At 39.1% G+C, this 26,752-nt stretch overlaps 1 protein-coding gene across 11 annotated transcripts in view; it reads left to right on the forward strand.

Annotated features, from left to right (window-relative positions):
• Positions 1–26,752, forward strand: part of ANKRD44 (ankyrin repeat domain 44) — a 274,950-nt gene that overhangs the window by 102,049 nt on the left and 146,149 nt on the right. The gene's annotated exons all lie outside the window — the stretch shown is intronic.

Consider the following 26,752-nt stretch of genomic DNA (forward strand, 5'->3'; position numbering starts at 1 on the left):
GTATCTAATAATTACCATAATTTAAAAATAGTGATGAGCATGATCAATATTCTGCCTGTTCGAAACCACTCTAATGCGGTATATGCATGCCTGTGATTTCTGCTGGTGACCGAGTCACAGTTACTACTGACAATCCTGAGGTTTGGTGCCTACGTTCATAATGCAAAGAAATGTAAAACTTTCATGAGAAGTTAGTGAAAGTAAAGACGTAATATTTTTACGTTTACGGCAGGGGTTGGCAAACTATGGTCTGTCACCTGTTTTTGTACAGGCCAACTAAGAATGATTTTTATTTTTTAAATGGCTGAAAAAATGAAGAGTAATATTTTGCGACACATGAAAATTATATGAAACTCAAATTTCAATGTTTATAAATAAAGATTTTTTGGAACACAGCCATGTTGGCTTTTGTTTTGGAATTAAAAATTTGAGTAAATGTGACAGAGACTGTATGTAGCCTGAAAAACCAAAAATATTTACTGTCTAGCCCTTTAGAGAAAAAATTTGCTGACTTCTGCCCTAGAGTGCCCACAAACCTGGGATCATAGATGAACAAGGCATCCTGTGTACACCCTGGGGTCATATGTAATGTACGGGTACACTTGTGGACATTTATATTTTTTCCATAAAAGGGTCAAGACGTTTCATCAAGTTATTAAAAGTGTCTATGATCCCCAAAAGATTAAGAAGCATTATATTGGGAAGATCTCAGAACAAACGAACCTTCAATGAAGCAAGAGTTAGTCAATAATTTACCCTTTTAATAGTTTCCTAGACCTGGGTTGAACAAGCAATTATGTACGATACATGCTACTAATTCTCTTAATGTGACTCAATTACCTAAATGCTTCAGTCCATCAGGGAGAGACGTTTTCTCTGAAGTCTCAGAGTTAAGTAGAAACAACAGAAAGAGTCAAACACATCTGCAGTGTAAGAAGAGCTTTGCCATGGTGAAAGGAATTATGTCTGAGGTTCTGTCTCTATCTGGTTGGCCGAATGCGTTATTCAGAAAGCTAGTCATTTGGTACAGCCGTTGTTCTGTGGCAGTGCAAGTTGGTGTGGCTTTTTGAAAAATATTTTGGCAACCCCTCCTCTGAAAACAACAGGCCAGTGTTTTGTGACATTTTTGCAAGGTAAGCGCAGATGAGGCCAGGGCTAGGCTACTCAAGAAGGAAGTTGGGTATTTGTCCAAGGTCTGTGGGGCGTGACCTGTACTTCTGAGAGGAGGCAAGGCAAGTAAGCTGACTGTCTAGTGTTTTGACATCACCAGAATTTGCCCAGCCTATTTTGTGGCTATGGCCTGAGCCCAGGGAAGCCAAAGGCAAGGTTACTGTCTTTTCCTGATGATCACAAGCAAACAGAACTTTTGTTCAGTCACACATACCGAGAAAGATTGTACTGGCCTCTAAGTGGCCTTTATTTCTCCTTAGGGAAGTGACAGTGGCTGGCTGATAAAGGTTAGGAGAGCTTAATTTGAGTTGTAATTTAACTCTGTTACTGAATTAGTTAGATAGGTTAACTAGTGTATCACATAGACTTCTAAATGTACGACGGCTCAAATATAAGAGTAGTTCTCTTATGAACAGATTTGAGGGTGGCTCTTTTCCACATAGGGTCCTAGGTATCCACATGTGGCTTCCAAGGTCACCTGAGGGGTTTGTCTCCAGTCCAGCCAGCCATAAGGAAAGAAAGAGCATGAAAGCAAAGCATGGGAGAGTTTTTATGGGTCACCTTGGAACAGGCATTGTCACTTCCTCTCACATCCCATTGATAGGAACTCATTCACATCTAACTACAAGGGGGACTGGGAAATCAATGTAGCTGTGTCCCAAAAGAGTTGGAGAACATGAACTTTGGTGAATGGTTAGCAATCTTGGCCGTACCAATTTGGGGTCTTACAGAATTCTAATGACTTCAAGTGATACCACTTACTTTTTTCTGTGTAGTGTCTTATATTCAGTGGTTATTTATTGAGTTCAGAACCTGTGCTAGGTACTGGGGATACGGCAGTGGGAAGACACCTCTTTCCCTCATGGAGAATGCAACATGGCAGAGAAGTCAATGGATGAGAAGTCACACTGCGATGCATTTTTGAAAGGGAAAAATCCAGGATGCTATGTATGGCCCTAGGTTAATCACAAGGGACTGACGAAGCGATGTGTAAACTGAGACCTAAGGAATTCTACTGTGACAGAGAAGGGAGAGGAATAAATGAATGAATGAGTGATCGAATGGATGAATGAACAGAAGGAAGGCCTGCGTTCCTTAGGGTGATCATATGGCTCTTTGGGATCCACAGTCCCTTTCCTCCACTTATACTTCTTTCGACTCCCTCTTCATATCCCCACTTCCCTCCCCTCAGGTGGGTATAGAGAAGATCATGTGATCCCCACTGTTATCAGATATGTTAGAGACATTGAGCTGTCCTCCTAACATCATGCTTTCCTTTTGCCAGCACTCCTCAGGGACCAGTCGTATTGACTCTTTTGCTAGGGGTGGATTAGGTAGTTAGGGGAAGTGAGAGGTAACAAAGGGCACAGGGAGATGGAAGACAAATAAGGATTAGAAACCTCAGCCTGGAGAGTCATTTCAGGAGGGAAGAGAAGCTGCTAAGGAAGCTTTTAACATCAGTAAATGGAAATAAATAATAGAGGAGCCCCCTCTGTTAGTGGGAAGACGATACTTCTTTTCTTCCATTGTTAGCCCTTACTTTTCTCTCTTTACCCCTCTTTATTTACCTAATTTATTTGAGGGTGGGTTCTGATTTTTTGGCCTTTCTTTTTCTTCCCCACAGTCTCTGTGTCTTTGGATGGGTTGCATGTTATTTGGTATAAATACCCTTTGGTTAGCTGATCCTGATGCAGAAAGCAATCTCATTCAGCTTTGCTTCTTTGTGTTTTTCCAAACTTTATTTCCCACTAATAGTATTCATGAACCCTATGCTTCAACCAAATCAATTTATTTAACCAAATTGTTTAACACATTGGTATTTATTCTTTTCTCACCTCTCCGCTGTTCCAATCCCATCTGCCCTTCCAGGCCTATTACTTCCTCCACTAAGTTATCCTAATTCTTACTTCCTATCTGCTGCCTTTACTGCCACCTCTCCAACTCATCCAAAGAACCCTACCTCTTCTCTCAGCTCCCATATCTCTTTATACCTCACTGATCACTTTAGTTGAGTTACTTATATCTGTGCTTTACTTTTGAAAGAATATTTGCTGGATGATGTGGTCATTATGTCATTTATTCTCATTTGCTCAATTGCCTGGTCCAGTCCTTGAAGCACCTGTTGAGAGAATGACTAAACCTTACTTCAGTACTTTTATTGAGTCAATTTGTGATGGCCTGGTTTTCATTTCTGCCAGTGAGGACAAGTTGTCACATAGTGTCTGGTTTAGTTAGTGTCCCTCAGATCTCAGTTGTAAGATTGAAAATCAGTAGACGGATTTGAGGAAGGATCAGGAAGCGTACTCCGGGTCTTTTTGTGGTTTCTCTGACTAGTGGCATGCCAGGGCCTGGAAATGTGGGAAGACAGTTGTACGCTTTGGAAATTCACTTAAAGTGACCCAGATGTGGCTGGTAACTAGAAAGATTTTAGAAGGCTTCATCGGACTAACCAAATTGCACTTGAGGTAGAAGATCTGTATTCAAAATGAATGCAGAGATTCTGAAAACCAAAATTTGAACTCAATAAAAACATTTTTGGGATTATGCTATGACAATACGACATCAACAGACAGTGTTACTGTACTGCACTAGAATAGGGACAGAGACAAATTGGTGCCCACCAATGCGAGTGGTGAAGATGGGGAGGGAACCATGCCATGTGAACAGTGGTTGAAGAAACTAGTGATGTTTTAGACTTGGGAAGGACAGGAGAACTGTCTCCAATAGTTCAAACATTGTCAAGTTAAAGTGGAACTAAACTTATCATTGTGACATGTGGTTGTGAGCTACAGAAAATAAGATTTCAGCTCAAAATATAAAAAATAACTTAATAGACAGAGCTGTCTAAAGAAGTAATGAGCTGACTTGACAAGTCATATGCTCTATGATATACTATTAGACTGCAGGTTCTACAGGTGACTAATGGTAGCACATGTGACTTCACTCTCCTATCTTATGTCCTTGGCCAACATTGCTAATGGGTCATATATTTTTATTTCTTTCTTTGAGTCTAAAGACCAAAATTTCTTCTCAGGACAACACTATTAAATTGGAGTTGGCTTATATATTGAAACCTTTTCCCCATGCCTGGACGAGGTGATGTTTAAAGTCTGTAACAACTGTGAAAGACTCTAGTTCCAAGATTTATAAGTCCCATATGCTAGGAAACCCATGATGTTTATTTCTTTTTTAAAATATCACTACCAGATATGAATGTGTGTGTGTGTGCACACACACACACACACACACATACACATACACACCCATTATCCTACCAAATAAAATGAACAGTAATTTCTAAATCTCATGTAATACCAAGTGTATATTAGATTTTATTTTGTTCCAGTAATCTCAAAAATGTCTTTTTACACTTGGGTTATCCTCAAGTTGATTATTCTAGTCCATCTATTTTATACAACAAAATGATTTTTTCAAGCTGTTAATGTTTTTATAGAATGATAGGATTTGGCCCAAGTATATTGGTGCATTTTGCTTATTCTCTCCAATTCCAGGATGAGAAGGAATGATAGGTTAATATATTAGACTAAATCTTGAGGTGAAAGCTAAGCTTATGTTGGCAAAGAACTTACAGTGAAGAAAGGAGAGAAAATCATTAAAGGTGTAGCTCTGGACTGTGGGTACTAATTCTGGTGATGGTGGCCTGTGATGATCCAAGTGTGAAAAAAGAAAATGTATCAACGTTGTATGAGAAGGGGATTTTTTTTTCAAAAAACGAGACAGATTATCCACAGGAAACTAGTAATTTGTTCTTGTGTACATGTGTGTTTGTATAGGGGTGCTACATATATACATATATGATCACCACAATAAGTGTAGTTAACATTTATCCCCATGCATAGTTACAACATTTTTCTTGTGATGAGAACTTTTAAGATCTACTCTCCTAGCACCTTTCAAATATGCAACACAATATTTATTAACTATACTCACTTACTGTACATTATATCCTCATGACTTATTTTATAACTAGAAATTTGCACTATTTAAAAAAAATTGAATATATTTTTTGAATCCACCCAGGGTGCAATATGACTCTACCTAAAGAACTTTGAGTGATACATTTAATATGTTCTATAAATTTTTCTCAGCTCCATTCTGTCATGTCAAATTCCTTAGAACATTAGAAATACAAACTATATATACCACAGCCTTTTAAGCTTCTAGATTTTTGTGTATTTTCTCTCACCTGCATATAGCTTACTTGATGTTTTTATTTTTTAATAAACAATTCGATAGGGGAATAAAGACCTGAGATGTTTTGTTAGCTTAAGGACCTGGGCACCCTATAAATTAGTCAGTGGGTATGATGACCCACTAAGCTCTCACCGAGTGTTGCTGCACAGGAATGTAGGCACCATGTGGCCCAGACTTTTTAAGTTTTAAAGATAAAATACAGGAAATCTATAAATCGTTAAACGTTGGTTCCAAAAAAAAAAGGTCCAACATTGTTCAGGCCAAAGAAAGCGCATCTGTGGGCCAGATCTGGCATGTAGGCCACTGTTCTGCTAACCGTGGATGAGATCAGCAAATATTCAGTGGTTAAGATTTTTCTGGCCACCTGCATCTGGAAATCTAAAGTGTGATCCTGAAGCTGAGGGCCTGTGCTCTGGAGGGAGCAGTGGCCTGTGTTCTGCAAGCATTGTCAGCACTTCTGGCTCACAGGCCCTGGGGCAGATTGGCGTTCCCATCGCTGCTCAGGGAGATGTGCTTTTTATCCTGAGGGTGGGTACCTGTCTCTTAGCATGTGCCTGGCAATACTGTCCCATGCTCTGCTCCTTGTTGGACCACTGCCCAGAATGTGAGCCTGTGATGTGGAAGCCATGTCCTATAGAGAATGATTCATGGACGTCAGACGGCATTGAGCAGGCTGCAGCTCTGTGGCTTCATGGCCATTTAAAACGTGTGAAGGCAGGTCTGGTTAACATCATTCTTAATTATCCTCCGGGGATGCTAGCAGCTTGAGGCCCCATTTCTCCAGCACTGGCTTTCGAGTTTGGAGGAGAAATCCTGCAATGGTCTACAATTTGTACCCACCAGATAGTAGTGGTGATTGTTTTAGAGCTATGGAAACATTCCACATATAAAGCCATTAGTATTATTTTGTAATTGCTAGACATTTTTACAACACAAAGAAAAAAATCTCTCAATTAAAGATGTACTTTGAAAGAGCTTGAGAATGTAAATATCACTAGGATAAAGGGTATGGCTTCTTTTTATATTAGATGCTAAATTTGGGGGGAAGGATGTAAGTGTGAATAAATGAGCTACATTATTCTCAGATGGAAAGAAGACTCAATTGTTTGAAATTAACATAGAAATTCAGTGCAGTTGAATTGGGTGGTAGGATTTAGGTTGGAGAAACTTGACAAGATTATTCTAAACTAAATCTGGAGGAATTAACATCTGAGACAAGCCAGGAAACTCATGAAAATCAATGAGGAGAGAGTTTCCCAAAATATATTAAAACGGGCGGCATTGGTTGTATCGTGGTGAGCATAGCTGCCTTCTAAAATATATTAAAACAAATGACAAAGCTACAGCAATTAAAGCAGTGTGTTACTGGCACAGGAGTAGACAATCAAATTAGTGGAACAGATTAGAGAGTCAAGAATCAGGCTCAAATCTAATCTGGTATAAAATTTGGTATAAAAATTTTGGTATTAAAAAAAAGCATTTGAAACCACTGGGATAAGATAGATTACTTAATAAATGGTGTTGAGATAACTTCTGGTAAAATTAGAAAGCTGAACTCTTACTAAATTTCTTATATCAAGATAAATTCTAGAATTAGAAAATAAAAAGGTTAAAGTAGGGGAATGCAACAATATTTTTGCCATTTTGGTTTGGGGAGGACTTTCTAAGCATAATAGCAAAGATAAAAATCTAATGAAAAAGATGGATACCTTGATTATATGCAAACTATAAATTTTTGTATGTTAAATGACCATAAGCAAGTTTAAAAGATAAGCTAAAGGTATGTGCAATATAAGTGGAACAGGGAACTGTGTTTTCTTCTAGGAATTTTATGGTTTTAGGTTCTAACATTCAAATCTTTAATCCATTTTGAGTTAATTTTGGTGTATGATGTAAAATAATGTTCAGTTTCCTTCTTTTGCATGTGGCTGTCTAGTTTCCCCAGAGCCATTTGTCAGAGAGACTGTACTTTCCCTGTTGTATATTCTCGACTCTTGTCATAAATTAATCAAGTGTATATGTGTGGGCTTGTTTCCAAGCCCTCTATCTTCTCCCATTGGTCTATGTGTCTGTTTTTGTGGCAATATCATATTTCTCTTATTATCATAACTTTGTAATATAATTTGAAATCAGGGAGTGTGATGCTTTCAGCTTTGTTCTTTCTCTACATTGCTTTGGCTATTCAAGATCAAAAAATAATTTTTGGTTGTTATTTTCAACTAGGATAAAAATTAAGTAAAAGCTTCCAAAAAAGTTTTCCATTTTTTGTTTTTTGTTTTTGATTTTCTAATTTATTTTACAGTCAGAATATACTTGTAGTCAGAAAAATTTTAAAGAGCTTTGTGGAAAAGAGATGACTCATTTTGAGCATGAAATGGGCAGAGACAACCAAATACCCAAACTATTCTTAAAAGACAAACTAAAAGGATATAAGTTATATTTTAGATCAATTAGCTGTGTTGGCTCTGATTTTTACCAGGTGATATTACTTTTGGTTTCAAATATTAAATAACTATATAATTTTGACAGCAGAGGATTTCCCAGCTATAGTTTTATAGATGTATTATTATTATAACTGACTTAAAAAGAAAAGAAATGCGAAGAGCTTCAATGTGTATGTTATTCAATTTGGGTAGAAGCCTGGGGAGTGAGTGGGCTTTTCCCCTAGGAGGTCGCATGGCTGGTTATAGCCATGTGACTTGCCAATTTTCTGCTTAAAAGGATGTTCCTGGCAATTACTCTAGGACAGTTATGGGTTTCTTGCTGTGTACCTTCTAAAGTCATCCAGAGTGTAACACAGGCCACCATCTCTTTCTTCTTTAGTTTCTTTTTCTAAACTCCTTTCTGGCTTTCTCCACCCCTACCTCTACATACTCAGTTTCTGATATAACTCCTTCACAGCTAAACTTTGTATGTCTCTGCTTGATATATTTTGTTTGTTTGCACATAATCCATCAGTTGCACCAAAATGCAACTGTGGTGTAGGGAAAAGAGCACTGGGCTCAGCTCAGAGGCAGAAGCCTTGGGTCGTGTGCATCCTTGAGCAAGCCAATTCATCTCTTCTGGCTTCATTTCACTGTCTATAAAATGAGCACAGTAACAAGCTTTTTATAAGGTTATGGTTAGGGAGATGAAATGATATATGTATATGTGTTAGAATTAGATTTGACCGCATTAGACAGAAAATCAATAACAGTAAAATCTTGGCTTTTAGTAGAATAGAAGTTTATTTTACTAAAATTTAGTAGATTTTAGTAAATAAGAAGTTTGTTTATTTTCCATGTACAACAAATGCAGAGATGGGCTGTCTAGGGCTAGCATGATACTCCCTGGTGGTAGGATCCAGGCCCTGTCTCCTTTTGTGTTGCTATCCTTGGCAGGTGGCTTCTCATTGCCCAAAATGACCACTTGAGTTCCAGCCATCACATCCAAATTCCAGTTAGCAGGAAGGAGGAAAGTGGAAGAAGGGTAATCCCCTTCTCTTTAAGGACATTTCCACTAAGAACAGAATGTTTATATATTGTTTAGAACCATATCAAATGTCCATGTACTCAGCTAAAAATAAGTGTTTACGATGAAAGAAGAAGTGTTAGGGCAAACTAGCAGTCTCTGGCACAGTATGTGAAAGACTTTAGTGACCTAGCATATTCTCTGAGCACAAAAAAAATTTATGCGGTATTACTGTGAGGCAACCTTTTATGCATTCATCCATTCACTAAATGTGTATTAATTACTTACTAGAGGCGTAGCACTGTCGCTGATGCCTCTTACACGTCCTTATATATTTTCTTAGTCAGTTTATGTTATCCTCCCAAAAGACCTGAGGGATTTATGTAGCTGTGAATCCCCCCACTTTGCCGAGCATGTGGGAATAGACCATCACTAAGATACGATATGACTTTCTTTGGGAGAGAAGAGGGAAAAGAGAGACATCGGAGTATGTAATAAATGGCAGCTCTCTAGCTCGCCAGTGTAGACACCGTGTGTTTTTCCCTCCGGCACCCAGAGGTCCTGTCTGTGTCATCAGTGCTTGATTTGTATCTTGTGTCCTCACTTGCTTGGTTTATATGCCTTTCTCCATATTTCAAATACATGTGCTGGGTTGGCTCGTCATCGTTTGCCTTCTCCCTTTCAAAGTGGGAACACTCAGTGTTTGAACAGACATGTTTGTTATCGGGGGAGCAAAGACAGGCATTCAGACAGACAGACAAGCAAGCATGCATAACCTAAAAGGCAGGCAGCATCCTTCATTACTGGCTGTTTTTCAGGGGGCCCCAATATGCAGGACCCCTAAGGAAACAGAATCTGCAGTCACAGCCTCAAGACATTCCATCGTGAAGAAATCTGAAGATATCTGACATCCTTCCTTCAAATCTTTCAGGAATTGATAGTAGTGGGCTTTCTTTTAAAAATCTTCTTGTTTTAGTATGAAAATTCTCAAACATTCAGGAAACAACTGTGAGCCCACCACTGATGGGAACAAATGTGAACACTGTCATATTTACTTAAAAAATAAAAATCAAAATAAAATTTTGCAGATGTAGAGCTTTCCCCCTACATAAATAAATACACAGTCCTTGTGTCATTCGTGTCTTTGCATAAATACCACCTTATCTGGGACACCATCCCTGATCTTCCTTTATAAAATAGTCCCCCTCCATCAGCCTCTAACCTTTTCTTGCTAGCATTTTTCATGGCCTGACATATACAGTGTATTTATTTGTTTGTGTTCTGTCTCCTTTCACTAGCATGTCAACTCTGTGAGGGCTGGCCCATGGCTTCGTTCTCATTGACTCACTCTCCTCTCCATGGGGGATGAACAACTAGGAACCAATGAACAGAGCTGAAGAGACTCTTTTAGGCTTCCTGACCCATCACCTCCCTTCCTGATTCTCTCTCCCAAGGAGAACCGCTGTCTTTAAGTTTTATATATCATCCCCATCCTTGTCTTTAAATACTCTGATTTTACTTATACCTTTAAATCTATGCATGTGCATTGTGTACATATATGTCAAAACAATAGATGTTGTTGTATATCTTTGCAATCTGTTTATATCCTCTGTAACTTGCTTTTTCTTAGTCAACATTATGTGTTCAAGGTTTATCTATGTGGATACATGAACATTTATTTCACATGCTTTATATTCCTACAATAGTACTGCTAGGATTTTATCACAGTGGGTACATTCTTGGCCAGAGCCTTTTAATAATGGCTGTATCATTCTTCTTTTGTCAGGGACTGAGATGGACCCAGGGTAACAATTGTACCAATCCTAAGAATGGATTATAAAAGTGGTATCTTAGGTACTTTTCATGTTACATATATTTTACCAGAATTTAAACATTTAAAAACTTATCAAATTGTATACTTGGGAAAAAATAAGTTAGAAAGGGAACCAAATAAGGATGTTCAATAAGGACTATATTCTTTGTAAAAGAAAAATCATGATAAATGGTATTTTTAGAGAGAGAATTTTACTCAGCACCCATGAAAACATTTATTTATAAAATTCTCTTTTTATAGCAATTGTGATTTTATTCTTGATGGCTTAGAAAACAGAATTTCCTCAAAGAAGACATAACAGATGGCCAATGGGTCCATGAGAAGGTGCTCAACATCACTAGTCTTCAGGGAAATGCAAGTCAGAACCACAGAGAAAGAAACACAGGTTCTAAACTCATGGACCTTGTTCTTAGAGAGAGGAATTTATTCATTTAGCCTCAAAGGCAAGGGAAGTAAAAGCAAAAATACACGAATGGGAATATATTAAATTAATAAGCTTCTGCACAGCAAAAGAAATCATCAACAAAACAAAAAGGCAACTAACCAAGTGGGAGAATATATTTGCAAATAACACCCCTGATAAGGATCTGATATCCAAAATATATAAAGAACTCACATAACTCAACAACAAAAAAATTAACAATCCACTTAACAAATGGGCAGAGGACCTGAACAGACACTTCTCCCAAAAAGACATACAAATGACCAACAGATATCTGAAAAGATCCTCAACTTCACTAGCTATTAGGGAAATGCAAATCAAAACCTCAGTGAGATACCACCTCACATCTGTTAGAATGACAATCATCAACAAGACAATAAGTGTTGGAGAGATTGTGGAGAAAAAAAAGAACCCTCATACACTGCTGGTGGGGATATAAATTGGTACATAGTCTCTATGGAAAATAGTATGGAAGTTACTCAAAAAATGAATAGAATTACCATTTGACCCAGCAATCCCTCTACTGCGTATTTACTCAAAAATTTGAAAACGTTTATCCGTAAAGATATATGCACCCTTTTGTTCATTACAGCTTTATTCACAATGGCCAAGACGTGGAAACAACTGAAGTGTCCTTCAATAGATAATTGGATAAAAAAGATATGGTACATATATATAGTGGAATATTAGCCATAAGAAAAGATGAAATACTGCCATTTGTGACAACATGGGTGGATCTTGAAATTATCATGCTAAGCAAAATAGATCAGACAGAAAAAGTTGAGAACCATATGATTTCACTCATATAAAATCGAATATAAAACTGAAAGCAACAAACGAACAAGACAAACGAAAACTCATAGACACAGACGATAGTTTAGTGGTTACCAGAGGGATAGGGGATATAGGGGTCTAGAAAAAGGTAAAGGGGGTCAAATACATGGTGATGGGAGGAGATTTGACTTTAGGTGGTGAACACATGATATAATATACAGATGATATAGAATTGTATACTCAAAACCTATATAATTTTATTAATCAATGTCACCCCAATAAATTTAGTAAAAAAATTAAAAAATGATGATGGTAAATAAGAGATATCTCTCTTTTTTCCTTCATTAGTGCATCAAAATTATATATAAAAAAAAAGTCGTGAGAAAAAAACTATAATGGGATATCACCTCACACCTGTTAGCATGGCTATTATCAGAAAGACAGGAGATAATAAGCATGGGTGAATACGTGGAGAAAAGGGAGCATGTGTGTTCTGTTTGTGGCAATCTAAATTGGTTCAGCCACTATGGAAAACATTGTGGAAGTTTCTCAAAAAATTAAAAATAGAACTGCCATATGATCTAGCAATTTCACTTCTGGGTGTTTATCGGAAGAAACCCAAAACACTTACTCAAAAAGACATATTCACCCCCATGATTATAGTAACATTATTCACAGTAGTCAAGGTGTGGAAACCAACTAGGTGTTGGATGGAACACACACACACACACGCGCGCACGCACACACACACACACACACACACAGGAATATTCTTCAGCCTTAAAAAGAAGGAAATCCTATCATTTGTGACAACATGGAGGATAGTATGCTAACTGAAATAAACTAGACAAAGAAAGACAAATTCTACATTGTTTTCACGTATATGTAGAATCATTAGGGGAAAAAAAGGTAAATATGGGAGGTGATAAATGTGTTTATTAACTCCACAGGGAATCTTTACAATATGTATGTACATCAAATCATCATATTGTGTACGTTGTGTCTTATATTTTTACCTGTCAATTATATCTCAAAACTTGGGGTGGGGAGACAATAAAATTCCCTCAGAGATAAATCATATATTTCAACATATACTTGTTCTATATAAGAAACCTTTACAGGCTTTCATCTTAAGGAAAAAAAAAAAAACTAAATAACAATTATGTTGAGCTGCCCTAAAGTAATATTCAGAATCTTGGCTTTCAACGTGATTCTAAATGTCAGAGAAGTCTGATTTTGCTACAACATGGCAGTTTGACTCCAGACATTGGTACAGAATAATTGCAGTATCTGGTATTAGGAGACATTTAAATATCTTCTTTCTGAACTTCCTATTAAAAGAGTAGTTGTTAGAGGACAAAGTTTTATTTATAAAGCATCTTGTAGATTTTGTAGATATAATTGTAAGTACAATTGAAAAAGTTAAGGAAGATTTTGCTACCCATAATTTCGAATAATGACTCAATAGTCTTTGGCTAAATGTGAAACTGTGCTCATATAATTCCATTGGGGCTGTACAACAAAAGTCCTTTTTCTAGAGATGTAGTGAGACTTATTTAGCTCTTTGGCAATTTCAAAACAGGTCGTGTTACTCATTTCCTAAATCTGATTGTTATATATCCTCAAACCCTATTAAACTTGAATATTTAAAGACTATATTTAAAACACATGTGGCAGTTAAATTAACACTGTAACCATTGCTGTTTCACTTCTTTTATTCAATTGGCAGACAGCTATTGAGCTATGTGTCCAGCACTGTGCCAGGGGCTGGGATGCTAAGTTGAATAGGACAGGGTTCCTGTCTTCCTGAATCATATGATCAGGTGGCCAAGACAGGTATTTAATCAAGTTATCAACGGTAATGGTCAGTGCTACAATATCAATAGAAATGTCTGTCACTACATACTCCTTTTGTGGGTATGACTCTTAGAGCAATATATTAATACCCTCGGCAACAGTGACAGGAAGTGCATGGGTAGGCATGGAGGTGGAGACGTTGGGAGAGGCTTTAAGCCCACCCACCATCTTTATCAATCTCCTTCTCCAAGCTTCTAATGACTGTCACTATTACTAATGGAAATGATAACAATAGTAATTTTTTATTTGGGCAATTGATGTTTTCTTAATCTTATATAAAGTATGACTAAAAGATTCTTAGAAACTTTTATTTTTATTGAACTTTTTAAAAATAGACTTTTATTACTTTTTTAGAGCAGTTTCAGGTTCACAGCAAAATTGAGAGGAAGGTACAGAAATTTCCCATGCACTTCCAGCCCTCACACAGGCATAGCCTCGCCATTATCAACATGCCCCTACTGAGTGGTACATTTATTGTAGTCCATGAATCTGCATTGACACATCATTTTCACCCAAAGTTCATAATTTACATTAAGATTTACTCTTGATGTTGTTTATTCACTAGGTTTTTACAAATATGTAATGACATGTGTCCACAATTGTAGTATCAAGCAGAATAATTTCAGTGCCCTAAAAATCCTCTGTGCTCTGCCTATTCATCCTTCCCTCTCCTGTTTTATTGAATTTTACATATAACCTAAGAAGAGTTTGCCTGAAATTGCAAAAGCAATGCTGGCTAGACTGCCACACCAAAGCCATCCCAAACACTTTTCGGAATTAACCACTGACTGTATTAGCTCCTTTGGCCATCCACACTTCTGTTTGAGAGCTGCTATGTTTAGCACAAATGCCCTAGGTTTATGTTGGGGTTTGTGGCGTTAAATTCTGCAGTTTTAAAATCAATGAATGTGGCGGATGTGCTCAGGACCAACTTGTTGGTCACCGTCCTTCCTCTCCCATCACACTTGACCACCCTCATCTTTACACAGAGATTGGAAGTCCCTGAATAGAACTGCCTCTGTAAGCCTCAGGGTTGGGGGTCGTCTGTGCTCCAGATGTCTGGTTACAGTACAAATAGACCTCTTTGCTTTTAGCAAAGCAAGTGTTTTCTGTGTTCAACTGAGCTTGTAAAATTTCATTAAGAAGCTAATCATTAGCCGTGATTAAGTAAACACTGGATGTTTGGCACGAATATTTCAACTTCCTGTTTCCAAGCTGGCTCAGCCTTCAAGGTTACTGATTGTTGGCTGAGACCCATAATTTTTCAGTTACCTGTGTGGTTTTCCACTCCATTATCAGAGATTCTCCTCCCCTCCCCCTGTTCAACTGGGGAAGAAAACCAAGTCTCTCCCAGAGCCGCAGATGTGAAGCTGGTTCTCTGATGCTCAATAGAGGACATTTTTTTTTCTCTCACTTTAAATAGTGAATCTCATTGCTGCTTATTCTAGTACAGGAGAAGAGATTAACCTCTGCTTCTCTTTCTAATTCAACAAGAGATTGCCACCATTTTCTATCCTTCCATATTTGCCTTTGTAAACATTTCCAGGTTTAACAAAGATCAGATTTCCTTTTACTGATATTAAAATTATATATATGCAGTTATACTTAATATTAAGCATTTATTTTCAAATCTAGGAAAGAGCAAAAGAGATAAAAATGCACGAAGCTTAAAGCAGTTGCTGCCAGTGACTCAGACTTTAATATCACTGTAGGCACCATGAATTGGAACGGTGTTAGAAAGATTTTCTCTGGGGAAAAATACATCATGGCGCTGTTTTACAAAGTGTGTTTCTCAGAGTCCTGAACAAATCTGACAAATATTTGGAAGGGGATAAAAGGTTTTGTGGCTATGTAAAAGTAGGAAGCACTTCTATTGCAAATTTCCTTGTGTTTTAGTGAATTATAATGCATATTGCTATGTTAAAGGCTTTGAGATCCTGCCATATGGAAATCTGTTTAACTTTCTTGAATACAGCGTTTTCCAGAACAACCTAATTTAACCTAATACTGAGTACTGTCTCTCAGAATTAAGGGTATACACTTAACTTTGAGACATACTGTTGTAGAATGAGGGTCTCTGGAATAATCTATGGCAGTGGTTATTGAACTTGAGTGTGCATCAGAATCCTGGAGACGTCAAAATGAAAGTGGCTGGGCCTCACCCCAGAGGTCTAGTGTGGGGCCTGAGAACCTATATTTCTAGTACATTACCAGACGATGCTGCAGCTGCTGATTGGGGAACCACACTTTGAGAACTATTAGTCCAAGGTCAAACTAGAAGGAAAACAAAAGTTCTGAGGGGGGAAGGGTTGGTACTACAGGTGCAGTGCTGTACAGTGAGCAAGTTAATGTATTTATTCAGCTGTATGCCATTCATTGTTGAATGAATGCAATTTAACCTGCTGTGTGCCAGGCACTGTGCTAGGTGCATTAGTGGTGGACACAGGCCTACTGGCCTGGTTTTTGCCTTCAGGAGCTTATAGTGTAGTGGAAAGACAGTCAGTAAGCAAGTAAAGGGAATGAATCAATAGGTCCACATAAATCAAGAAGATTGCTCTGAAGGAAGCCAGTAGTGTGCTATGACATTGAAAAAAGGTGGTCGGGAAAGATCCCTCTGAGAAAGCAGTGACATTTAAGCTGAGACTGGCTATGAGAAACTGGGGCCATAAAAAGATGAGGTTAATATTTCAGTCTGGATAAAGATATGCGCAAAGGCCCTGAGGGGTCAGGAGAGAGAGTGGCAAGTTCTCACGCTCACTGGCTGGAGGACAATGAGCATGAGAAAAAGTGGACAACAAGGAGGTTGCAGAGGAGACAAGGAAGGGCCAGGTCATCAGAGCTGAGTAAAAAGTTTGGGTTCAACCGAAATGCAAATAGTTTGGGTGAATATTTTAAAAAGCCATTCTTGGTGGTGTGTGAAGGAAGGATTGTGAGGGAAAGAATGGACCAGCAGGAAGACCATAGCTGGCATTAGGGTAGAAATGATGAGTGTGGAGTCAGGTGCTAGCTGTGGTCAGGGCTGCTGTGCACTCATGAGCTCTAGGAAGCGGCACTCGCTTGTAGCCACTAGCAGGGGAGAGACTGGATCCCTCCCAGGTATATCATGGAGACAGAGCATATGGAATTTGTTAATGGGTTAAATGTAAGGGGCAAGGAAAAGAGAGGTACAAGGAGGAATGCCTCCTGGGCTCTTGACTTGAGCAATAGAGAAAAGGAAGAGCTGGAGGAGGAGGAGGCAGAGTCAGTTAAATTCTAAGGCAGGGTACAGCACTAAAGAGTTACTTTTCAGGGGACAGTGAAGTGACCATAACTACTATTATTGAGCAAATATGTTTAGTTGGCTCTTTGCTGGTACACAAAAGAAATGGTGTTGGGATTTAATAAATACTCCTATTAGAGAGTTGCCTTATATATGGTGTACCAATGACTGCCTAACTGCCCTGACTTAGAAAACAAATCAGGCCATTTAACACTAAACATAATGTCTTTCTCTTGTAATTCAGAGAGGACTTTAAAATCTCACAGAGCCTGTTACTATTGCTGTGTAACAAACCACCCCAGAATTTAGTGGCATAAAACAGCTATTATATTACGCTCATGGATTTTGTAGGAATTCAGACTGGACACAGCAGGATTGTTTTTCTCTGTTCCATGAAAAACCTGTTCACTGTGGGGGTTTGACAGATAGGGACTGGAATCATGTGGAGATATCTTCACTGACGTATCTGATGGTTGATGCTGGCTGTGGGCCTGAGCGCCTACATGGGGCCCCTCCACATGGCCTCTCCACTTGGCCTGGGCTTCCTCACAGTAGGGCACCTACAGGGTAGTTGAACTTCTGACATGGCAGCTTGGGGCTCCAAGAGTGGGTCATCATTGCAAAGATCTTGACTCTCTAAGTTATACGGGACAGGTAGCTGAATTTATGTTCTGCTTAATAGAATGCTAGGTAGGAAAGAGATTGCTGTGCTCAGTATGCTGCCTCAGGGATAGTTTGCCTGGCTGTTTTGCATTAAACGAGATGACAAGGATATTCTCACTTTGACTGTAAGCCAGTCATGAGGTAAACAAGTATTTTTCCAGTCTCTTCCACTTGCCCAGCCCCAAGAGGTGAAGCAACTGAGCATAGCTCATGCTTATTGGAATATAATATGTTCCTACACGAAGACATATAAGAACAGGTTTGAATTATTTAAAGACATTACTTGGACACAGATTTCCCAAGACTTCTCTACTCTGAGATCCATTCTGGTGAACTTCATCCATGAAGTAGCAATACATGGTGCTTCCTTTATGTGTAGGAATTACTCTTGATGTGGATTTTGGGTAGCGTTCGATGATTGGAAGATGCCAGTTTGAGTTGGATGGTCCAGCCCTAAGATAAGATCTTTGCTCTAGAACAGTAGATTCCAGAAAAGGGAATATAGACATTCCAGAAAGACGACCCAGTGGGGGCAATGGAATACCTACTTATATTTCTTAAAAATTTCTGCGGACATCTCATGGATATTAAAAATAATAATAATATTGTGGTGAGTATATGAAATTTGTGAATGACTAGTTAAATAAATAATTTTGTTTGTGCTCAAAAGTTGTTTTTTTGCTGATGGGGTACTGCTTTAAGGCGTGTTTTATCACATTTATACCTTGTAGCTAATGCTTTTCAAATTTTATTATACATACAAATCACCTAGAGAAACTTGATTTTTCTCAGTTCAGTGTAAGAAGGATTAGAATTTGGCAAATTGATTCGTACTATTTAAGGACAAAAGAACCCAATTTATAAACTAAAATGCCAAATTTATGAATATCCAATTGCTTGAAAACCAGACTTACGATTTATACATGTTATGCTTTTATTCTTGGACAAAATAATTTCTCTCAGAATACAAAATATCAGAAAAGAATTGGCTTGCCAAACATTAAACTGGAAAGGTAATTTTTGGTTTCTAAAGGATATCTGCAAGGAGCCAATAAAGCCGAGCGGGAGGTTATTCGTGGGATGCAGCACAGAACAGTGGCTAAAAGGGTGAGCGCTGGTGGACAGGCTGCCTGGGTTCCACTGTGGCTCTGCTGCCTACCAGCCAGCCTTGGACTGGGTGACTAATCTCTCTGTGCCTCTGTTTCCCCATCTCTCAAATGGAGATATTCGTAGTTCCTATGCATTCTGAGCATAATCCATGGAAAAAGCTTAGTTTGGGGCCTGGCCCATGTTAAGAGTCCAATCAGTGTTGGTGATTCTATTCTATTCTAAGGATTATTTTTCAAAATTTAATTTAACTTAATTTTTATCTAGACATATTCTTATCATATAATATGTTCTTTTCAATATTCCTTGATTTCATTTGGTGCCTGAAAATTTCAGTATCTTCAGGCATGAAAAAACAGGGATCCTTACTCATTCATCTTTGTATCCCAGAACTATCAGAATACCTGGCTCTCGAGAACCACCCATAAGAGTTTATGGCATTACATGTGTCTCAGAGCATGTCTTTGGATTGCAGTTTATTTCATGCCCTGATTAAGGCATTTCAACTTATATTTTAAAAACCTCTGTGCTGGCCACACAGAAGATCTCTGGGTAGACTAAGCATCCATTTTTTGAGCCCCAGATTATAAGAGATGTAGGTTAAAACTTACAAATATGTTTACTGCTTCTATTAAAATATGAACTTAAGGCAAGAATGATGTCATTCTCTTTGTCTTAAATCCTTCTTTCAGGCTCATTGTAAAAATTATTATAAAAATCCTTCTGTTAATTTCATTAAGTGAGTCAAATCCTTTGTCATCGCTATGTCGTTTTAAAAGCATTTTCTAAAATAAGTCGAAGTTTAAATGCTGCCACATATAAGTAGATGTTCATAGTTACTATTAAACATTTCTTTCATTGGTTAGGTTTTAGAGCGGATGGTTCCTGATGCTCTATATATGGCAGCACCTTCTCTCATCAGCAATGCTTCCATAAAGTCCATTTTATGGTAGCTCCAGCAGTTGGCTATTTGTCCATTGTCTTCTAGACACAGAACTACATTTTCTCACCTCCTCTAGTATCCGGGGGTCTTCTTACATTTGGCTTCCTCTGCTCACCAATCTCTGCTCACCTACAGGAAATAAGATGCATCCTATGACCTCGTCACTGCAGTCACTGCTCACTCCACCTTTCTGTCACCCCAGTAATTCCAAGTGGCTGTGGTAGCAATTAAATTTTGTTCACTAAGGATTAAAGGGCTTGTCCAGTCAGGTCCTCCGTCAGGTGATACCTCCTACAATGCTGAGCATATTTTGATTTCGTTCATCTGATCTTCTGTATCTGAAGTCACAGGACCTACTAGAGGATGTTTATCTGGCCCTTGGACTTATTTTCCCTCCTCCTGTTTGGATGGTGCCATCTTGATTACTCTGGAATTTAGGTGAAGCTGGGTAGGACACCTTATCCTTCCCCATCTCTGTCCTCACCCCATCTTTTCTCCTTATTTCCACCAACCAGCGAGAATGGGCATGTTGGAGAAAGAGTAAAAACACAGATTAAATACTACTAAGAACGTTCGTTGTATGCTAACCATATTCTAGCCACTGTGCCCAGGGCTTTACTAGTATCATTTCATTCCCTTGCATAAATCCCCAGGAGGTAGCTACCATTATTATTCCCATTTTACAGACAAGGAAATGGAGGCTTAGAGGAGGGTCCAGTAATCTGCCCAAGGTCAATATGACTCTGGGTGGCAAGGGCAAGATCTGAACCTGGTCCTGTTTCCTGAGTCTACTAGATTGTTCTGCCGTGTTCAAGGTGGCTAAAATCAAAGGCAGGTTCAATTAAGTGTAAGCACATCCAAGGATCACAGATGGAGGGACTACTTTGGAGAGAGGTTGCTGGGAGGGCCTACAGGAGGTTGAGGGCTGGGCCTTTTAAAGTAAGACATCTCAGAGGTGAAGAAAATGAGGAAGGCTGTTTTGGTTAAGAGGCAGACCAGACTGACCTGGGGCCTGGTCCCTGGATAACCAGTGCCTTGGGGCTGGGAGGGGTCCCTTGGCAGGGGTTGGTGTTGAATGGTATGGAGTGTAGGGCAGAGCTGCAGGAAAGAAAGCAAGAGGTTCAAGAGTCCTATGGCAGGAAGACTGTCCTCCTCCCATAGAAAATGGACTGAGGTCACCCAGCGAGGGGAGTGGATTCATAACCCATGCATGTTCAGTGCAGAGGCAAAACAAGCCTGGCCTTTCTTTATTCCCCTTTGCAGACAGCACTATGGGGGAGGGTTCTCTTGAGAGCTGCTTCTCAGCTGGGGGAAGCACATGACCCGCCTGACCCCACAGTGGCCTGGAGAACAGAAGGAAAAGGCTTCCTGTATCAGGCCTGCCTGGGAACTCCAGGAACACAACAACACAACAGCTGTGCTTCCCTCCCTCCCACTCCAGCCCTCTTCTCCCCACACCCTTGACCTTGTGCCACCATAGAGGGGTCTTGCTACCCTGACGCAACTGGTAGCCTCTGAGACTGGACCTCAGTGACCTGAGGTATGTAGAAAGTCCCCACTCAGCCAGGTTGGAAATAAAGTCATTTCTTACCCTCTGAATAAAGTTTTCCCCAAGAACTCGGTCCTGGCTGAGTGACATGGCTGATTTGGGATGTAGGTCCTCCAGCACACCTCAGCCCCTTTAGGAAATCCATCCTTCTGGGAAATTCCTGAGGGACTGAGAAAAGTCAGATGACTCTGCTTCCTTTTCTTGTCCTTTATAAAGCACTTTGATGGAACCACTCCTTCCCTGTAATCCTGTCAACCCTCTCCTTTTTAAGAAAATAGTTCTAGTCTTCTCTATCATAAGCACCTCTGCCCAGCACTGGGCCTGCAGTGACTTGTTAATAAAGATTACCAACATCTTCTACATTCTCTGACTCCGTTCCAACAACTAGATTTCTTTTGCCTGGAACTATTCCACACCAATAGAAATAGGAGTCTCTGACCATTTTATACATAAGCGTGGGCTAGCTAGCCAGAGGAAGGGGAACAAGTGTTCTACCTTAAAAAAATTCAGTGTTGGTTCCCTAGATCCACAAGCCACTGAGTTCCCAAGAACTGGCATTTGTGGACTGGCCGTGGTCTGCAATTAATGTGCCTCTCTAGGTCTTGTTGTAGGTGAGGTCTCACAGAAACCAGAACTCCACAGTAGGCAGCCCTATTGGAAGGGGCACTGGTGAGCTTTGCTGATAAAGAATACTTATCAATATGCCTCAGAGCTTCTTGTTACCACCTTCTTAGCAAGCCTTCTCACCCACTGGGTAAGTCAGGTGCAAAACAGAAGCTCTAGTTGAGAGCCACAGAATTGATAAGAAGTCTGAAGGGCTGAGAGTTCTGAGATGGTCAAATAGCTTTGAGACAAGACCAAGTTCTACTGGTAATGGACTGAGAGGGTTGCTATCTTCATTCAAGGTTAAAGGTGGACGAGAGCCACAAAAAAACCATGGCACCCACTTCATCCAGACTCTTTGGCACCTCTGACCCTTAACATACAACCAGTTCTCTGTCTCACCACAGAAATCTGCAGGCCACCCTCACACAAAGATGTAGGTTTTGATAAAGAGTCTAAGATAAATCAAGACATTACTCATTTTTATCCCTCCAAGACACATATATGGAGCACATGCTGTATGCCAGATGTGGCACTAGGTTGATATGGAGTTGAATAAGACTATCTCAGCCCTCAGCCCACACCGTGGTGGCTGTGAGGGAGGAAATACAAGGGCAGGCAATCAGATGTGATGGTGCCATGATAGAAGACTGTAGAGTAGGTGGGGGTGTGAGGTAGAGAATCAGAAGGGGATTCAGAGGAAAGGACACTTGCACTGAGTATGAAAACTCTTCCAGGTGACTCAAAAACACCAAATCATGTGGTCTCTGTTTTGTGACTCTATAATAAAATGTTGTCCTTATGTCAAATGTCCCTACTTCTCAAAAGGGAATTGTTTTGTGTTGAGTGTCTCAAAGCATCTCACTTCTACATTTCCCTTTATCTGAAACTGGCTTTTTGGAGTTCACCATGACCAGCAGCTTTTCATTTGGCAAGGAGAAGGTAGATGAGGCTCATTGGGTTTATAGAAGGAGGAAATACTGATTCTTAGAAATGAAATGGTGCATAAGTAGACCAAAGGTCATAAAGCTCTTTCATTTTGACCAGTGGCATTCAGGGAGTAGAAACCGCCTAAGCATCTGTCACATTTAGGATGGGAAGAGAAATTATGTCAGAAAACATATCTTCTTAGGGGTGAAGTTGAGGAGTGATCTTATATTAGCATTGACTTAACGATTATAAGAAGGAAAATATCATATGTCAGAACATGCAAAGGAAAGGCCTAAACCATCTAGCTAGGTGGATCAGTAATGGTGATGGGGTCTTCTGGGGAATTTCAAGGCTGAGCACGAAGCATAACAGTGATCATGGGGTTGGCGGATAGGAGGTGAGTGATGAAAGAGCAGTCCCTTTAAGCCATGAGATCATGGCAGGGTATGAGCTGATAAATTTTCCTATCTATAGGAAACAGAAGGCTCATGTGCTTGTGCGATATGCCTGGGTCTGTTCCATTTTAAGGTCAGATTGCCCAGAGACAGACACACAAGGACCTCAAGTCTAGAGCAGCCAAGGGGTGATGCCCCAAGGCCTCATCTGATTGAATCCCATGTCCTCTTTTTCCTTCGTCATTATTTTATAATTCAGTGGGGAAAGATAATCAAACTTACACAGTTTAATGTGTAGATCACTTTCAGAAATACATATGGTATGCAGAGCAAGATACGGTCAAATTAAAAATTATTCCCTCTTATGAATACATAAGCTCAATAGAGAAGAGATAGAACTTGTAACCAAGCAAACCATGCATACATATTAGTATTTGATCTATCAGTGGAATGCTGTATCACTGTGTCCTCTTTGGTGCTGAGTATATGGGTATTTGAGATCTTCTGCAGGAAGACCTCATTCTTGCCTTCTCTATGCTCCTGAAGCCAGATTGTCGAGAGGATTCTAAGGGGCTCCTAATCCATGTGAAAAAGTACTAGTTAGCCTGGAAATAGCAAAGTGATTCAAGGTTGGTTTGGAGAAAATATTTACATTTATAAGGCCAAGAGCATTGCCAGTGACCATTTTCTGCTGATTGTTCCCAAATGGTATAGATTTATTTGAGATTGTGCTGGAGGTGGAGTGGTACATCTCCCATATCCCCGTTTCCAAGAGCTTGTGTTACATAACTGTCTCCAAGTTCTGAGACCACTCATATTGTCTATAATTAAGGGAAGCCTGCCATTTTTGCAGTCTACCCCTTGCTAAGCAGAGTGCTCTGTATGGAACCATTGTAGTGTGTTTGGCTTTCTCTTCCATTGGCTGAATTTAGAAAGGGCATTGTTGTTGTAGAAGCTTCCTTGCTCGTTGATTCAGAAGTGGCCTCCTGGTTATCTTCATGAGGACTTTTAATGAGTCTGTGGTGGTTTTACTTCTAATAAGTTAATAAAGGGAACTTTTATTGATAGCATAGACGTTTGGGGTGGAACTCTTTTGTCAAGTATCATAGAGGTTTGGTGAGGGTATCCTAGCGTGGGGATGTTTAGAAGGTTTTCAGTTTGAGGGGAGGGGAAAAAGGGCACAGCAAACCCCCCATGGCAGCTTCCACCTGTGCAGGTTGCAACCAGATGTTTCGAGCAAGGATTTAGAGCTGCTGAGGTGTAGGTGGCTTTGGTGGTTCTATGAGAAGAAAAGACTACCCTATGGGTCCTATGAGATACAGGATGAATCATGCCAGGCCCAACACTGGAGTCTGGGAGAGGCTTTGGTTACTTTTTGGTTAAAGTAGACAGAATGCAATGGCCAAGCCCATGAGGGTTGACTGCTTCAGGCAGGAGAGGAGACAGGCAAGTCACTGCTGTTGGCTGGCTTTGAGTAGATAGCATCAGCCCTTCTTCTGGTAAATATCATTTCTTAACAGTGAAATTGTTTCTCCGGGAGCTGTTCTAAATATCCTTATTTTGTCTAATCACCAAAAAGAACTGAAAAAATTAGGAAAAGCTACAAAGGTGTCCATAATAATACAAGGATGGCTAATATTTATTGGACATCTAGTTTGTGCTTAGTATTTTACAGAAAAAGAAAATGAGTCTCACGGAGGCTGAGTTATTTGTCCAAAGTCACACAGCTCATAGTGGCAGCAAAGTTAGGTCATTTTGACTTCAGAGTCTATGTTCTTTTCTTTCTTTTTTTCTTTTTGGCGCATCCTTTATAGTTCTATGTTTATATGGATGCATATATGTGCACATTTTGTTCATTACATAGGTTTTCCAGAATCTTCATTCTTTAGGCCACACAGGGATGCCTCTAATGAGAGAGAGAGAGAGAGAGAGAGAAAGAGAGAGAGAGAAAGAGAGAGAGATTGTGTGTGTGTGTGTGTGTGTGTGTGTGTGTGTGTGTCCCCCCCTCTCCTGCAGTCACTTGGCAGGAAAGATTGGAGTGGATTAAAGGACTTCAAAGTGCCCTGAGGAGGGTGGAAGCAGGTTCTTCTTTGGAGAGAAATTCTTCCTGGTTAAATAAGGCCCTATGTACTATTGTAAGAGTATACAGAGAATGTAGAATCAGGAAACTCAAAGTCACCAAATATTGGTGTGTGATTTTGGGGCAAGTCATTTAACTGAGTCAGCCTAATTCCTGTCCCATAAAATTGGAATAACAATAGTTACTTGATCAGTCTCCCTGTATTTTCTTAAGAATCAGATGATGTATTGTGCAGGATAGCACTTTGGCAACTCTATGAAGCATTCTACAAATTACAGTTTTCCCATGTTTAGTCACAATGTTTTGCCATTTGCAAGGAAACACATTTACATATAAGTTATTATTATTATTTTTTTCATATGCCAATTATTTAAAACCTACTACAAGAGAATGAAAGCTTTGGACAAGAAATAATATTCAGTGATTTACTATTTATATGTAATTACTTAAAACTAGCTCTTAGAGCAGACCGTTTTTTTTTAAATATTTATAGTTAGAAAATTAAAAAATTTTTTCAATTACAATTGACATACAATGTATTAGTTTTAGGTGTACAACATAGTGATTAGACATTTCTATAACTTGTGAAGTGATCACCCATTAATCTAGTACCCATCTGATACCATTCATCGTTATTATAATATTCTTAACTATATTCCATCGCCATGACTATTTTGTAACTACCGATTTGTACATCTTATTCTGTTCCTGTTTTCACTTATACTGCTAATTCCACCTCCCCTCCCAATCTGGCAACCATCCAAATGTTCTCTGTATCTTTAAGTTTGTTCTTGTTTTGTTTGTTCATTTATTTTGTGCTTTAGATTCCACATATAAATGAAATCATATTGTATTTCTCTTTGTCTGACTTACTCCACTCTGCATAGTACCCTCTAGGTCTATCCATGTTGTTGCTGATGGCCAGATATCATTCTTTTTTATGGCCAAGTAATATTCCATCGTATATAAGTACTACCTCTTCTTTATTGAGTAATCTATTATGGACACCCAGGGTGCCTCCATATTTTGGCTATTGTACATAATACTGCAGTGAACATACGGATGTACATGTCCCTTCAAAGTAGTGTTTTGGGTTTCTTCAGATAAATACCCAGAAGTGGGATACCTGGATCCTTCTTTATCTCTTGCTATAGCCTTTGTTTTAAAGTCATTTTGTCTGGTGTAAGTATTGCTACCTCAGCTTTTTGTTTGTTTCCATTTTCATGAAATATCTTTTTCTATCATTTTACTTTCAGTCTCTGTGTGTCTTTCTATCTGAAGTGAGTCTTTTGTGGGCAGTGGATGCAAGGGTTTTGTTTTTTTTATCCATTCAGCCACCCTATGTTTTTTGATTGGAACATTTAATCCATTTACATTTAATGAAATTGTTGATAAATGTGTAGTTATTGCCATTTTATTATTCGTATTTTTGGATTTTTTTTCTTTTGCTTAAAGAAGTCCCTCTAACATTTCTTACAATA

The sequence above is a fragment of the Rousettus aegyptiacus genome, unplaced genomic scaffold (assembly GCF_014176215.1).
Source record: "Rousettus aegyptiacus isolate mRouAeg1 unplaced genomic scaffold, mRouAeg1.p scaffold_m13_p_2, whole genome shotgun sequence".
Classification (NCBI taxonomy): Eukaryota; Metazoa; Chordata; class Mammalia; order Chiroptera; family Pteropodidae; genus Rousettus; species Rousettus aegyptiacus.